Below are 14,335 nucleotides of genomic sequence, written 5' to 3'. Positions count from 1 at the left end.
GATTTCCAACAAATGTTAAAGACTGAAATCAATGTTTATATGGAGACCAACTGGTCCTCAGTATCTTCTGTGGCTGTGGCTTGGGAGGCACTTAAGGCAGTTCTTAGGGGTCGGATCATACAGTATGCCTCATTCACCAAAAAATCCAAAGCATGAGAACTCGTGGAGTTGGAAGGGAATATTAAAAGTGCAGAGGCAGAGCTGAAGTGCCAAATGTCATCTGATGGCCTCAGAGAATTGACCCGTTTGAAATATAGCTATAATACTACTTTGTCACGGAAAGTGGAGTTTTGGTTATTCAGGGCAAGACAGTCATACTTTGAGTCACGGGACAAAGCAGGGAAGCTTTTGGCTAGATATATAAAGCAGAGAGAGTCTTTTTCTACCATTCCCTCTGTGAAATCTGCTGGTATTTAAATTTTTACCTCGGCCATTGATATTAATAATGCCTTTAAAGAATTCTATCTTGATCTTTATAGTTCCACGTCTTCATCTACTGATGAAGATATTAGAAAATTTGTAGAACCATTAGAGCTCCCTAAATTGACAACTGAGCAAAAAAATTATCTTGAGTCTGAGATAACCTTGGAGGAGCTTGACGAGGTAATTAAGGCCCTGCCTACTGGCAAGGCTCCGGGGCCAGATGGCTTTGCCGCTGATTTAAAAAAAAATTTTTTTAGATCTTATGCTACAGAACTGGCTCCAATTTTGTTAGAAGTTTATACGGAATCATTAAAGAATGGAAAGCTTCCTCAAACCATGACACAAACCCAGATCAGTCCGATTCTTAAAAAGGACAAAGATCAAAGAGAATGTAAAGGTTACCGTCCAATTTCCCTGATCCAGCTAGATGTAAAAAAATGTGTCAAAAATTCTGGCTAACCAATTAAGAATTCTGGCTAACCGATTAAGTTAGGACATCTCTTACACATCTAGATCAGGTGGGGTTTATTCGGGGCTGCAGCTCTTCTGACAACATTAGGCGTCTCATCAATATTATGTGGTCAGTGGCGAATGATCAGACTCCGGTCGCGGCCATCTCACTTGACGCCGAAAAGGCATTTCATATGGTAGAATGAGATTATCTTTTTAAGATTTTGGAAATATATGGGTTCGGAAATACTTTTATTGGATGAATTAAGTTACATTATAGACACCCTGTAGCGGCGGTACAAACAAATGGATTAATTTCAGATTATTTTACTCTGAATAGGGACTTCAGGCAGGGTTGCCCTCTTTCCCCATTATTGTTCTGTCTTGCCCTGGAACCATTAGCAGCCGCGATAAGGAGGATGATTTTACAGGGGTTACGGCGGGAGGTGTGGCGAATAAGCTTTTACTTTACGCGGATTATATTTTTATTATTCGTCTCCGACCCTACTAGATCTATGCCTTGCCTCCACAGAATTATCAATTCCTTTTCTAAATTTTCAGGATACAGAGTTAATTGGTCTAAATCTGAAGGGTTGGCTCTGACTGCGTACTGCCCAGTAACGGCTTTTCAGACGGGCGCCTTTCAATGGCCCAAACAGGGCATTAAGTATTTGGGTAATTTATTCCCAGTAAATGTATGAGATTTAGTCACAGTTAATTCTGACCCTTTAATAAAACGGTTTTCATGTGATGTGAGTAGGTGAGCTTCATTACATTTATCGATGATTAGAAAGGTTAATGTAATTAAAATGAATTGTATTCCAAAATTCAACTACCTACTATAATCTCTCCCCGTAGATGTCCCCCTCTCTTATTTTAAACAATTTGATAGTATAGCGAAGTCCTTCATTTGGAATGGAAAGCGTCCCAGGTTACATTTCAATAAGCTACATTGGCCGGTTGACAAAGGTGGGCTAGGCCTACCCAAGATTTTGTTTTATTATTATGCATTCAGTCTCAGACATTTGGCTCACTGGTCACTTCCACCTGAGAGAGCCCCTCCCTGGTTTGGAATTGAACAGAAAGTTGTTGCCCCTATTTGACTATTACAAAGCCTTTCTATTAAACAAATTGGAGAAGATAAGTCGCATGCGCTATGGACAAAAATGTCCAGAGTGTTTAATTAGACATTTATTTAAATGTGGCCTCGAGCATATGGCTAAACCCAAAGTTGCATATTGGCGAGTCCCTTTCTGCTGGTCGGAGTGGATTGTGTGGTGTTAATACGCTTCGTGACCTTGAAAATTTGGTCCAACATTTCAGGATTCTGAGATCTCAGTTCTTCAGGTACTTACAGCTGTGCCATCTGCTCTGTACTATTTTTGGGAGTAGCATACAACCCCCTAAAAGGGCAGATACTCTTGAAGTGGTGATTACTGCTTTTGTAAAAGGTCATGAGGCATCAGTGTACTACTCCCTGTTAATTCAGAGTCTGGGGGATGGAGCTTCAACTTCTCTCAAGAGATTATGGGAGAGAGAGATTTAAACTTATTGGAGGAGGGAGTGTGGGCTAGGATTCTAAAAAACGTCAAGTCTACATCTAGAGATGCCTCTGCAATATATCGGTCACCCACTACATAGTTTTTTTTGGTATCATCAAATACATGAATTCAGTACCATGGTATTACCATCAGATACCATTACTCTACCACAGTACCTGTTTGTAAGTGAAAAGTAGTGCCCGACCGATATATCGGTATCGGCATACAAGTTTACCAATATGTGCAGATATGAAAACTTTTTTCAGAACATATAATGCAGAAAACAATGCTTTAGAATTGGTGTCATTATGTAGTTTGTCCAGCAGAGCGTGCTCCGACTCCACTGTATACAGAGCTGACTCTGAGCTGAAGGTGGCTCTACAGACAGGGCGGAGTTAAGCGGTGCATTGTTGAGCAGTGTCTTCTCGGTAAGTTGCTAACTAGTTTGTGAAATACATAATGGAAAGATAATAAACAAATGACCATCATTTTCCCTTCTCAATATAACTAATATAACATTAACCCTGTCCCTGACAACCATGTCACTCATGTCTGTTTGCTGTAAGCCAGCTATATTTTGTCAGTGCAGTCAGCAGCCTAATGTAGCAGATTGAAAGGTAAACATCAGAGCATCTTTATGCAGCTCAGCAGACAACGGTGCGGTGGTGGGTTGTGTCGAGTGTTGATTTCACACTACACTGTTACCTAGTTGGTGAGACACAATGCTGGTCCATCTTTTACTCTCCGTGACAACGAGCTTATAGCTAACCACGTAGCTACTTTCATTTCTTTTCAGCTGAGTGGAAGCTAATGTGTAAACATGTTTTCACCAAACTGTTTTGTTCAGGATTCACAGTTTGGTACCCCCTTCAACCGAACAATTCCAGTTGTTGCATTTACAAAATGTAATATTTAAAAGTCTGGTTTTCCACCGTTGAAAGTTTCCCCTGAACTTGTATAGCAGAATACAGTGTAACACCACTGCCACTGTATATCTCTCGTCTCAGCAGGTGTAAATGCTTCTTGTTTTACAACTTGCCAATAATTGACTGGCAGTATTAAAATAGTCAGCATTTGACTGATACTAAACAATACTACTGATATTTATTTAGCTATTTATTTTATTTGAATTTATTCTTTATTTAAAAGGTCAGCAACTGACTGATACTGAACACACAGTACTGATGTTTTTTAAGCTATTTATTGTATTTTTATATATTCTTTATTTTCTCAGTGTTCATTTCTAGAATTTGTTGACAATGTATAATAATAATAATATCAAATATTCTTTGATAAAAATATTTAAGAAAGCAGCCTTCTGAGTACCTCTGCATAGTCATATCGGTGCAAAATGAGTGAACAATCTACATAGAAAAGGTTTGTTTTCATTCCAGCTCAAAAATTAACTATATCGGCCACCATAACGGTAATCTGTGAATTTTCCCCCTCTAAAATCAGTATCCGTCTCAAAAATCCCATATCAGTCGGGTTCTAGCGAAAAGCCACAAAAGTCAGATTTTGATTTTATGGGGTCTTTAAAAACTTCCTCTGCAGTCTTGCATTTTTATGAATGGGTGAGCAGCAATGTACAACAGAGATACCCAGCTACTTTAAACGTAGCAGTGGGGCAATCGGCAACTTAATCTCCCCTCATCATAGCCCTGCCTCGAACACAACGGATGCCTCATTTGCCTTTACCTACCCCCCCCAGAGAGCTGCCTCTAACTAACAGTAGTTAGAGACAAATTAAGTAAAAAAACAGCATTCTTCCATCACCTCCTCTTCGGTTCCTCCTTATCCTAAACATTCTAAAATGCCTCGCCACGGTATTGTGGCATGAACTATGTAAAGAGTAAGAGCTGTAATTAACAAGGTCTCACTGCATGAGCTCATCACTGCCTGTAGCTGAATTTAAGTAACAGACAACATACACTAGCAAATATGTGTGTTAGCGCAGAACCTCAGCCCTGAAAACCTACATGAAATATTTAAGGGCACTGAGGAAGAGCTTTAAATTATTCAGCTTTAACAATCTTTTCTATCTTTGGAACTTTTAGCGATTCCACATCACTATATATAAAAGAAGTAATGCATTTAACCACTGGAGAAAAAAGTCTGGGATGAGAAAGGGCTCATCTTACATGTATTAGAAACATACTGTAGGCCAACAGACATTCAGGTTCTGAGAATCCTAGAAGAAAGGGAATTCATTTTAAAGAAGAAGAGGGCGTAAGAACAAGGGATTAAAATGTGTGCTTCTTTGAAGTGGAAGACTGATGGTTGTAGGTTGCCATATTCAGATAAAATAAAGCTAAATAAAACTTCTATCCCCCATGATAATCTAAACACATTGAGGCCTGTCCAAAAGTCTTCTTAGTGAGAGCAAATTAAAAAACTGACCTAGAAGCTTTCTTGCACAACTGTTAGAAAATGAATACCACAGTTAGCCTAAGTCTCACATTTCAGGCATTTTAAAGTGTTCAATGGTACAATCAGTACCAGTCAAAAGTTCACACACCTACTCATTCTTTATTATAATATTTTCCACATTTTAGAATAATTGTCAAGTCATCAAAACAAAATAACAAATCGAAGTATAGGTATTGTGTATTCAATACTCAATCTCAAATCTTATGTCTGAGCTTCTTCCAAGTATTCATCTTTGTCTAGATTACAGCTCTGCACACCCTGATAATTCTCAACCACCTTCATGAGGTGCCACTGGGATGCTTTTAAATAGGGCTGGGTATTGATTCAGATTTCTGATTAGATTCCCATTCACAAGCTTTCGATTAGATTCCAATCTCAATTCAATATCAATTCATATGGGTACATTTCTGTTACAATGTCCATTTTGATAACATAAAAGATATTCTCTCTCAGCTAATGCTCTTAATTATAAAGGAACCTTCTATGCAACCCATCTAGGTACAATTCGAAAATATTATTTTTGCAAATTATATTTTATTATTAGTTTTTCATCATATTGGTCATTTTAGCTTTTGAAAATTTTTCAAATTCAATCTATTCCTTTAATTAATGTCTTGAAATTCCATATATTATGTTGCAAATATATATTTTTAAAAATGGTATTGTTTACTTGGACAATTTTTACTATTTACAAGTTTTAACATTGATATGTAGAACACGTGATTAACCGGTCCTGTCTCATTAAGACTAGTGGCATCAGCCAGTAAGCGCATATAACGAGAAAAGACGTGCGTAATTTTTTTTAGCACATCCAAGTATTTTTTTTTTTTTTTTGATTAGAAGGTTGTGTCAGAATAACTATAATATACAGAAAGGGTATTAAGAGAGACATTATTCAATGACATATGGATTCGTGGATCTCGTCTTTGGACACACAGAATGAGTTAAACCAAATGTTTACTTTCAACATGCAGTGAAAGGACCTCTGTACTAAAAACTTCTCTACTATACTACTCAATCACTGGTGAGTGAAATCTTAACATTTACTAGCCGGTGGCTAATCATAGATATTTTTAGCCATAGCGTGAGATTTGGTTCCACATTTGAGTGATTTACCTGCATTATAAAGGGTTGCCACCGAGTGAAAGATCTTTCTTGGAATTAAATAATCGATATCAAGATCATTCAAACAAAGATAGTGGTGCATCGGAAAATCTATATTTTTTCCCAGCACTACTTTTAAACAGTATTGAAAGAGTTTCCATGTATGCTGGGCACTTGTTGGCTGCTTTTACTTCACTATCCCATCTAACTCATACATTTAAAAAATATTTTATTTAGTTTAGTTAAAACTTTAGTTCTGTAAAGAAATTTTATTTATATTTGTCTACAAAGCTATATTAAAGTCACTAAGCATAAGCTTTTGGATAAAATTAGTTTTAAGATCATTAAAACACTGAGTGAAGTGTGTCCAAACTTTTGACAGGCAGTGTACAAGGCAATCAAATGAAAGAGTACATTTCACTACTTTTTTGCTAGCTCATGTACCTGTACACACTTTGCTAAAACTTCTGTAATTATTAAACGCTTGATCACACAAGTAGGTGCAACAGTTAATAATGGTATTGAAGAATCCACTTCATTTGGTTCAGGTCAACAACCTACAAGAAAAACAACTTCATGCCTTTTTTTCACAATACACCTTGCAAAGGAAATGGCATTCTTTGGGTAGCTAAGAGGGTAACAGTGTCAAATCAAACTAATCAAAGTAGCTAGTAAAAGTCACTCTCCGGAAGCACATCTGATGTTCTGATCTGGTAGTGTGGCAAGTAGACATGATTTGTTTAGGAGTTGGTTTCTGCCAAGGGCTAGTACAGGCATGACAAACCACACCTGAGTTAACCTTTTGATTAACATTTATAATCAGAAAGATGATGAATAAAGCAAATATAATTATATAATATAATTTTGGTAATATTAATATTGCATTTAATGCATGTGTCTTTAATATGAAATAACCAGAATATTTAAGCATGTTCAGCAGCTTATTACACCTCAAAATGAGAGGGCAACATAGGACTTTTATAACCAGTTCATTAAAAAGTGACTGTTGTCATTTGATGTGATGTAAATCTGGAGTGTCATTGTAACAGAACAGCAGTGTGGAATCTCCAAAATTCCCAAAACACACAAAGACTACTGAGACACTTTGGGAATGATCATTCATGTTTGCTTCATCCTCTATGGTTTATCTATTAACTGAAGCAGCACTGGGTTCGGATGCAATAATAGTGTTGAGTCAAAATAACACTAGTCTCACAAAAATCACATGACTGCCTGCGGTGTTATCAGGGTGAGTGAAGTATGAGAAAATGCTGACTTGATTGAAACCAGTACAAAGTGAAAACAAGCTTTGCCGGTCTCATATTCATAGGCTGGTACATTGTCTACAGACATTAATAGAGTCTGGTCAAGAAAAATTAGATCAAGTGGCCTGTGGGCAACTGCTGATGAAGAAAGCTGAGGAGATGAGGCGTGTGGATGCAGGTCTAACAAAAAGGACGTTTCTTGTGTTTAAGGTTTAGATATGTGGAAATATGGTTAGGGATATCAAAAGTACCAGTACTTTGGCACCACGTCAATAGTAAAATAAAAAAGGATGACCACATTAGTCTTTCTACAGTATCGGTAGTGCTGAATTCAGTAAAAATCAAAATATTGGGCATCACAGCCTAATAGTTAATATTAGTCAACTTACAATACTGAAATAGAGAAAAGCACTCACTGCTCTAGGCTGGATAACTTCAGTAGCTTTCTCTTAAGGTCTAAAGAGGAAGACGTTTTTTTTTAATTAATTTTAATTAAAAGCTTGCTTCTCAGTCAAACTTCAACAACATTTAATCAGCATTAATATATTATATAATACTCATGCAGTGAAGACGCCAATAATTTAAGTAGTTTTATTTTACATTTAATAATTTCTGCATTGTTTTCAATTACTGAATGTTCACTAAAATACTTGATACTCCCATGATATACCTGAAAAAACTTATAAGCCATGTTTACTTAATTTGTATCTTTGTTCTATTCTTATTTGTTTTATGGCTGGAACAAATTAAGATTAAGCTGTTAGTTTTGTTTGTTTCTTGTTTCTCATTTTATTACTGACTGTTTACTTAATTACTTAAATTTGAAGCAATGTTTACTTCATTGATAAATACTTAAAGGTTACGTGCTATTGTTCTTATTTGTTGATATATTAACATTAAACTTTTAAATATGAGAGTATGTTAAAATAGCTTTTATTTAATATATAGTTTTGCTGTTGTATCAAAATTGGTATTGAGAATCATGGAATTTCACATAGTATCGACTACTAAATTTGGTACTGTGACAACCCAAAAGAGGGTGAAACTGTGAATGCAATGATGCCAGTTTTTATTTTGGGATTGACAGATCTCAATTCAATAAAGGGCAAGACATATTTAAACATGCCGTCAGTGTTATGGAATGAGGACTCATTTCTTCCAGTCACGTTCACAGCATGGAGTCACCCTCTAGACCTGAAACCACCCAAGACATACAAAACCAGTGACAAATGTAAGCTGAGTCACCATCCGTAACAGCAGCAAAGAAAATGTTTGAATTATTCAGCTACATGGTCAACTTCAATCAGTTATTACAAAGCATTACATGAAAGCAGGCCACTAGGCCAAAACTGTTCCAATTCTGGCAATGTTGCTACTCCCAGACTTGTGACTGCTTGAGCTTTCCCAGTGAGCTTTGAAATGATTTCATCCCATGAATCAATGTGACGTAATATGTTTTATTTTAACTTGAACAGGCATTACTCTGACCTGTTTCAAGGCTCTTGTACGTCTTTCAGTACATTTACATGCACTTTAAAATTTCAATTCAGTCGGAGTACAACAATAATTTATCTCAATAAAATATCATGTAAACACTTTAGAACCAGTCAAAATTTTTGCAAAGTCGGACTAACAAACCTAGATAATGCGATTGTAGCTCAGCTTTGTCCAGGATGTATACATGTTTTTCAGACCACAATTGGCCTCACCATTGTGCACCTACTCCAAAAGACTGGTGAGACGTTGCATGACGCAACGTGCTTAATCCAGCATATTTGTTGTACTTCCTTCAAATATTTGATTACGTTTTGAGTCATGTATACCTTGATGGAAAAATGAAGACTGTAGCTTGACTATGCAAAAACATGTTGTTGCTCGATTATAACTGCGCAAAAAAAGTCAGTTTGGTAGCTTTGATATCTAGAGGAATTTTATCTAGACTGTTCTGAAACAGATCTAAATAAGATTCTATAAAGTCAACATGACGCACTGATTCCAGTTGACTTGTTGATCTTCTCTGATTCCCTGTGAAAAATAATGAGTCAGTCAAAAATGGTTCTCTTTTCTTTTCTTTTTTTTCTTTTTTTTTTGCACATATGGATGTTAACCTGACTTCCACTCTTAGAGACAGAATGGAAGAAAGAAAGTTACAGAACTGAAGAAAGCTATGCAAAGCCAGTTTCAGTAAGCAACAGCTTGACATGGGTGATTTGAGAGCTTTTTTTCTACAGGTCTTCAGAGCAGGTGCCTCTGCTCAGACAAGGCGTCTCTGTTGAACAAGGAGACATTTAGAGGGAGATATCTTTATCCAGTGGCAGAGACAAAAATAGGTCAATGTCATCAAAAATAACTTGAAAGCACTATGCACAGTGCCTCTCTTCTCAGATAAGCCCTTGTTGTTTCTGATGCACTTTCATAAGTGGCCACATCTAGGTTCTTTTTTCGTCCAACAGTGCTCAATTAAGAAAATAATACCTACAACAAAAGCTGTGCTATCCCAGGCAGAACTGGAAATGTTCTTCAAGGATACATATGAATGCAACACAACTACTAGAGCTCCTTTATGTAAGAATATTTAGTTTCGCTCTGGAGAAATGTTCCTAAGACAGGTCTTAATATATGGCCAAAATTATTCTGACACAACCTTCTAATCAACAGTTTGGTTATTTCAGCTACACCCATTACTAACAGGTGTAGAAAATCAAGTCTACCACGAGCTAGAACCCATAGTACCTGGCCTAATTGATGCTCGTGTCTAAATGGGAGCAAACCCCCACAGCAATGTTCCAACATCTGGGGGAAAGTCTTCCCTGAAGAGTGGAAGCTGTTAGAAAGCACCAACTCTTTAATAATGCCTATGGTTTAGAAATTAAATGCTCAACAAGCACATTTGGGTGTGGTGTTTGGGTTTCTACATACTTCTAGCCATATAGTGTGTACCACAAACCACAGAAGACAACAACAGGCTGAGTGGGATGCCAGGTCAGAAGACAAGGCAAGAGGAGGAGGACCAGAGACTAAATCTCCCAGTATTGCAGCTCAGTCAGGCCAACTAAGCATGATGAAGCTCTGAGTCCCATTTTCAGCCTACTCTGAAGCTACAAACCACTGCCTCCAAGGTGGGCTACAGCAGGAAAAAGGAAGCATAGCATCAACTATAAACAGACTGAGTTGGGATGGACACACTCACCATCAACATAGACCCATGCTTGTCAAAAAGTAGCACACTAGTCAGCCTTATCAGTTCCTGTTGAAACAACCACAAACAACTGGCGTATTTGTGCATCTCAGATAAAGAGGTGGCAGAAAGAAGTGGAGGAAAAGATAAAAAAGGGAGAGATGACTTCATTACAAACTGGACAGTACACAATGGTTTTTATGATCCATGTCTGGCACCCACATCCTGCCTCAGCGAAGGAGAGGTGGAAAGCAGTCAGGACACACGCAATTCCAGACCTCATACGGAAATCTCCTGGGATCTGTCTGCAGACCTGTCGAGTTCTTTTCAGGAACTGTATCTGCTGCTGTTCCATTATAAATAAGATGGGGAAAAGTGCTCACTGGTGGTTTGAAGTCTCTCACCAGGCAGATCTTCCATTCACTGGTTGCCAACACAGCTGAAATGACTGGCCTTAACTTTCTTATGCAGAACACATTCCAGGTCTTGGCATCCATAGCTCTCCAACGAGACAGGGCTCAACAGATAAAAGTTTTTCTGCTATATTTCAAATTTTTATTCACCCTGGTGACATTTTAACTGGCCCTGAGGCAAAATTGACAGATATAGCAACTGCAGAAAATGCAGTTGACTATTAAATATTTTATACAAAATGCTGCCTCCATGTTAAATCTTGAGAACAACTGACAAAAAAAATAAATAAAAAAAATAATGGTAGAAACATTCTGATCTTAACAACAATGGCATACACACAGGATGCACTCCTGCATGATGGTATATACTTCTGTTGAAGCCATCGTTCCGCATTATTTCAACTTCACTTTATTTTTTTTTTACGTGTTTAATAGCGGAATTCCTAGCGAATAACTACACTACGCAGGTAGCTGAAAAGTTTCACCAGTCAGAGAATTGTTGCAAACAAAGCCCGTCAAAAGTTCTGTGCAGCAACCGCCTACTACCATGACACTGTGAATGACGCAATCAAATCGGTCACCCAACAGTGTCAAACTACCTATATACTCACTGAGCACTTTATTAGGAACACAATGGTCTTAATAAAGTGTCCGACATGGTCTTCTGCGGTTGTAGCCCATCCGCCTCGAGGTTTGACGTGTTGTGCATTCTGAGATGCTATTCTGCTCACTACAATTGTACAGAGTGGTTATCTGAGTTACTGTAGACTTTCTGTCAGCTCAAACCAGTCTGGCCATTCTCCGTTGACCTATCTCTCATCAACAAGGCATTTCCGTCTGCAGGACTGCCACTCACTGGATGTTTTTTTGTTTTTGGCACCATTCTGAGTAAACTCTAGAGACACTTGTGCATGAAAATCCAAGGAGAGTCTGGCACAAACAATCATGACACAGTCAAAATCACTGAGATCACATTTTTTCCCCATTATGATGGTTGCTGTGAATATTAACTGAAGCTCCTGACCCATATCTGCGTGCTTTTATGCACTGCACTGCTGCCACACATTTGGCTGTTTAGATAATCACATGAATAAGTAGGTGTACAGGTGTTTCTAATAAAGTGCTCAGTGAGCGTATGTAAATATCCGAATCTCTCTCAATAAAATAAAAAAAATATATTGTTTCTAGGGCTAGTGACAACTGGCCACAACCCATCTCACATTGACACGTGTTGTGGCTACTTCCACACACAACCGAACGACCTTCACTTCCACCAGGCCTCGTCAATCACTTTTTAACAGCCAAGGTAAAATAATCCCCCGTGCCATATGGATCCAAAGGATGGGATATTAACAGCATCAACCGCAGCATTTGATCCAATCTCCTCTGCTATAAACCTGATCTCATGTAAATTGTACAGGGTTTGTGGCCGATGGGATTTGAAGGTAATGATGGGACTGATAGACGCGGGACTGTGAGGCTGATGGATGAGGTGTGCTTATGGTACATTCAGGTTCCTCACACACCTGTGCACCGAAAACAGCCCTATGTGTGTGAGAAATAAAGGACAACCTCTGACGACAGAGCAGAGCCCCACTAAGTGACCAAAAGGAAGCCAAGCGGAAGAGATTCACCTCCCTGTCTAAGCAGAGATTGTCTCGCTCCACAAAACTAAAACGTGTGTGTGTATGAATGTCTGCCACAGGCTTCAAGGCAAAGAGAGATGTGTGTACATCAGACACTATCTTATCACATTCCTCCCACTAAAGAGCCTCTTTTAGGCTCCATGTCTGCTAACTCCAGCACAGAGTCAGTTCTCATCTCTCTTCCTCCACTGCTTCCCCCTTTCTCTATGCCTATCTTGTGGGCACCCCTCCCTCGTTCTTGTCTCCTCCTCACTAGCATGTGTCCTGGTTCGGCAACAGGGAGCAGCTTTGTACTTGTATGCTGTTCTAGTGGGCTGTGTGGGTCCAGTTTAAGCTGAGATATAACTGAATTATGAATTAATACTCTATCAGGAGGAGAGACCAAGCTCTCAGCTTATGTCCAGGTATATCTAATACTCCCCCACAATGTTGTCTGGCCACTCATTTTAGGGTGAACAGATTCTACCTAGCTGGGGATAAAAATCCTGCTTAAATCAGATTAAGGTGGTCTCAAAGCCTGGCCAACATAGTGTGCAGATTATGTTAGTCTGTTTTGCTGGTTTTAGTGGTGTTTAGGGTACTTGTGTTCTGGTTAGGCTGGAAGACCAGCTAGACAAGCTGAACATCAGCAAACTACCTTAGCCTGGTTTAAGCCGTTTTTCAGAAGGGTAAATGACTAATCTAGTCTCACAGAAACACATTACTATACCTACATTTTTGATTATGATTTTTACGTGTCTTGTTTTACGCATCGCAGCAGTTTCCTTGTGAGATAAACACTGCAGATCAGTTCTTATATATTTTTCCCGTTTCACACATAATGATATCAAAACACTTTTACTATAGTGCGATGCATTTTAATGTTATTATTAAATAAGTAACTACATTTACAAGATTGTTAGAGTGCAATCAAATTGCACGGTTGCTCAACTGATAAAGCGCTGCACTTGCTGGAGAGCATAAGAGTCGACACAAGAACCAAAAGAGTAATAGAAGCACCAAAAATTATGTGGTTGCTTCAGCAATTGTGTTTTTCATCTCACATTTGCTTTTATCACACTATTGGCTAGATTTAGGCTTAAAAGCTGAAGTATGTAACATTTTGTGTGTTAAAATACCTTCTATACAAGCTTAATATGCGGAGACAACTGTAAGTAAGCCATTCATGGGTTAAAGGATTATTCCTTGTTCAATACAAGTAAGCTCAATTGACAGCATTTGTGGCATAATATTGATTACCACAAAAAAAAAATATATATATATTTTGACATGCCCCTCCTTTTCTTTAAAAAAAAAAAAAGCAAAAACCTGGGCTACAGTGAGGTACTTGGTGAATGTGAATGGGGCCAATCCATAAATGTAAAAATTCTCAAAAGTATCTAAAAAGTATAGCCAAAAGACGCAAACAATATGAGTGTTAACATGATTTTAGTGTGATAAAATCAATTACTAACATTTTCTGTGCAAAGAAATAGCCAATTTTACAACTTTGTTGTAATTATGATGTAATTTCAACAAACTCTAAAACGACTGTAAAAATTATGATTTACACAACTTTTCAGCTCAGATAATACTTGAGTTTTAATAGAAGAGTCAAAGTGCTTTTATAAAATTATAAGCTTCACATTTTAACCTTTCAACCCTCCAAAACCCTCCTTAGCCCCATTCACTTCCATTGTGCCTCTCTGCAACTTAAATTTTTGCTTTTATTAAAGAAAAGGAGGGACGAGTCAATTTGCTTTTGTTGTAATCAACATTATGCCACAAATGCTGTCGATTGAGCGTAACTTGCATATAATTTGGAATATTCTTTAATTTTTTCGAAAACTGTAATCACTGTGTCAACGACACTGTTCAGCACTATGGTGCAGTGAAAATGTGTTTG

General features: G+C 37.9%; 1 protein-coding gene across 8 annotated transcripts in view; it reads right to left on the bottom strand.

Annotated features, from left to right (window-relative positions):
• Positions 1-14,335, bottom strand: part of LOC127442281 (TRAF2 and NCK-interacting protein kinase-like) — a 215,890-nt gene that overhangs the window by 184,449 nt on the left and 17,106 nt on the right. The window lies entirely within an intron of this gene.

The sequence above is a fragment of the Myxocyprinus asiaticus genome, chromosome 6, assembly GCF_019703515.2.
Source record: "Myxocyprinus asiaticus isolate MX2 ecotype Aquarium Trade chromosome 6, UBuf_Myxa_2, whole genome shotgun sequence".
Lineage (NCBI taxonomy): Eukaryota > Metazoa > Chordata > Actinopteri > Cypriniformes > Catostomidae > Myxocyprinus > Myxocyprinus asiaticus.
The sequence above is the reverse complement of the archived record's forward strand: the minus strand, read 5'-3'. Positions and strand labels throughout refer to the sequence as shown.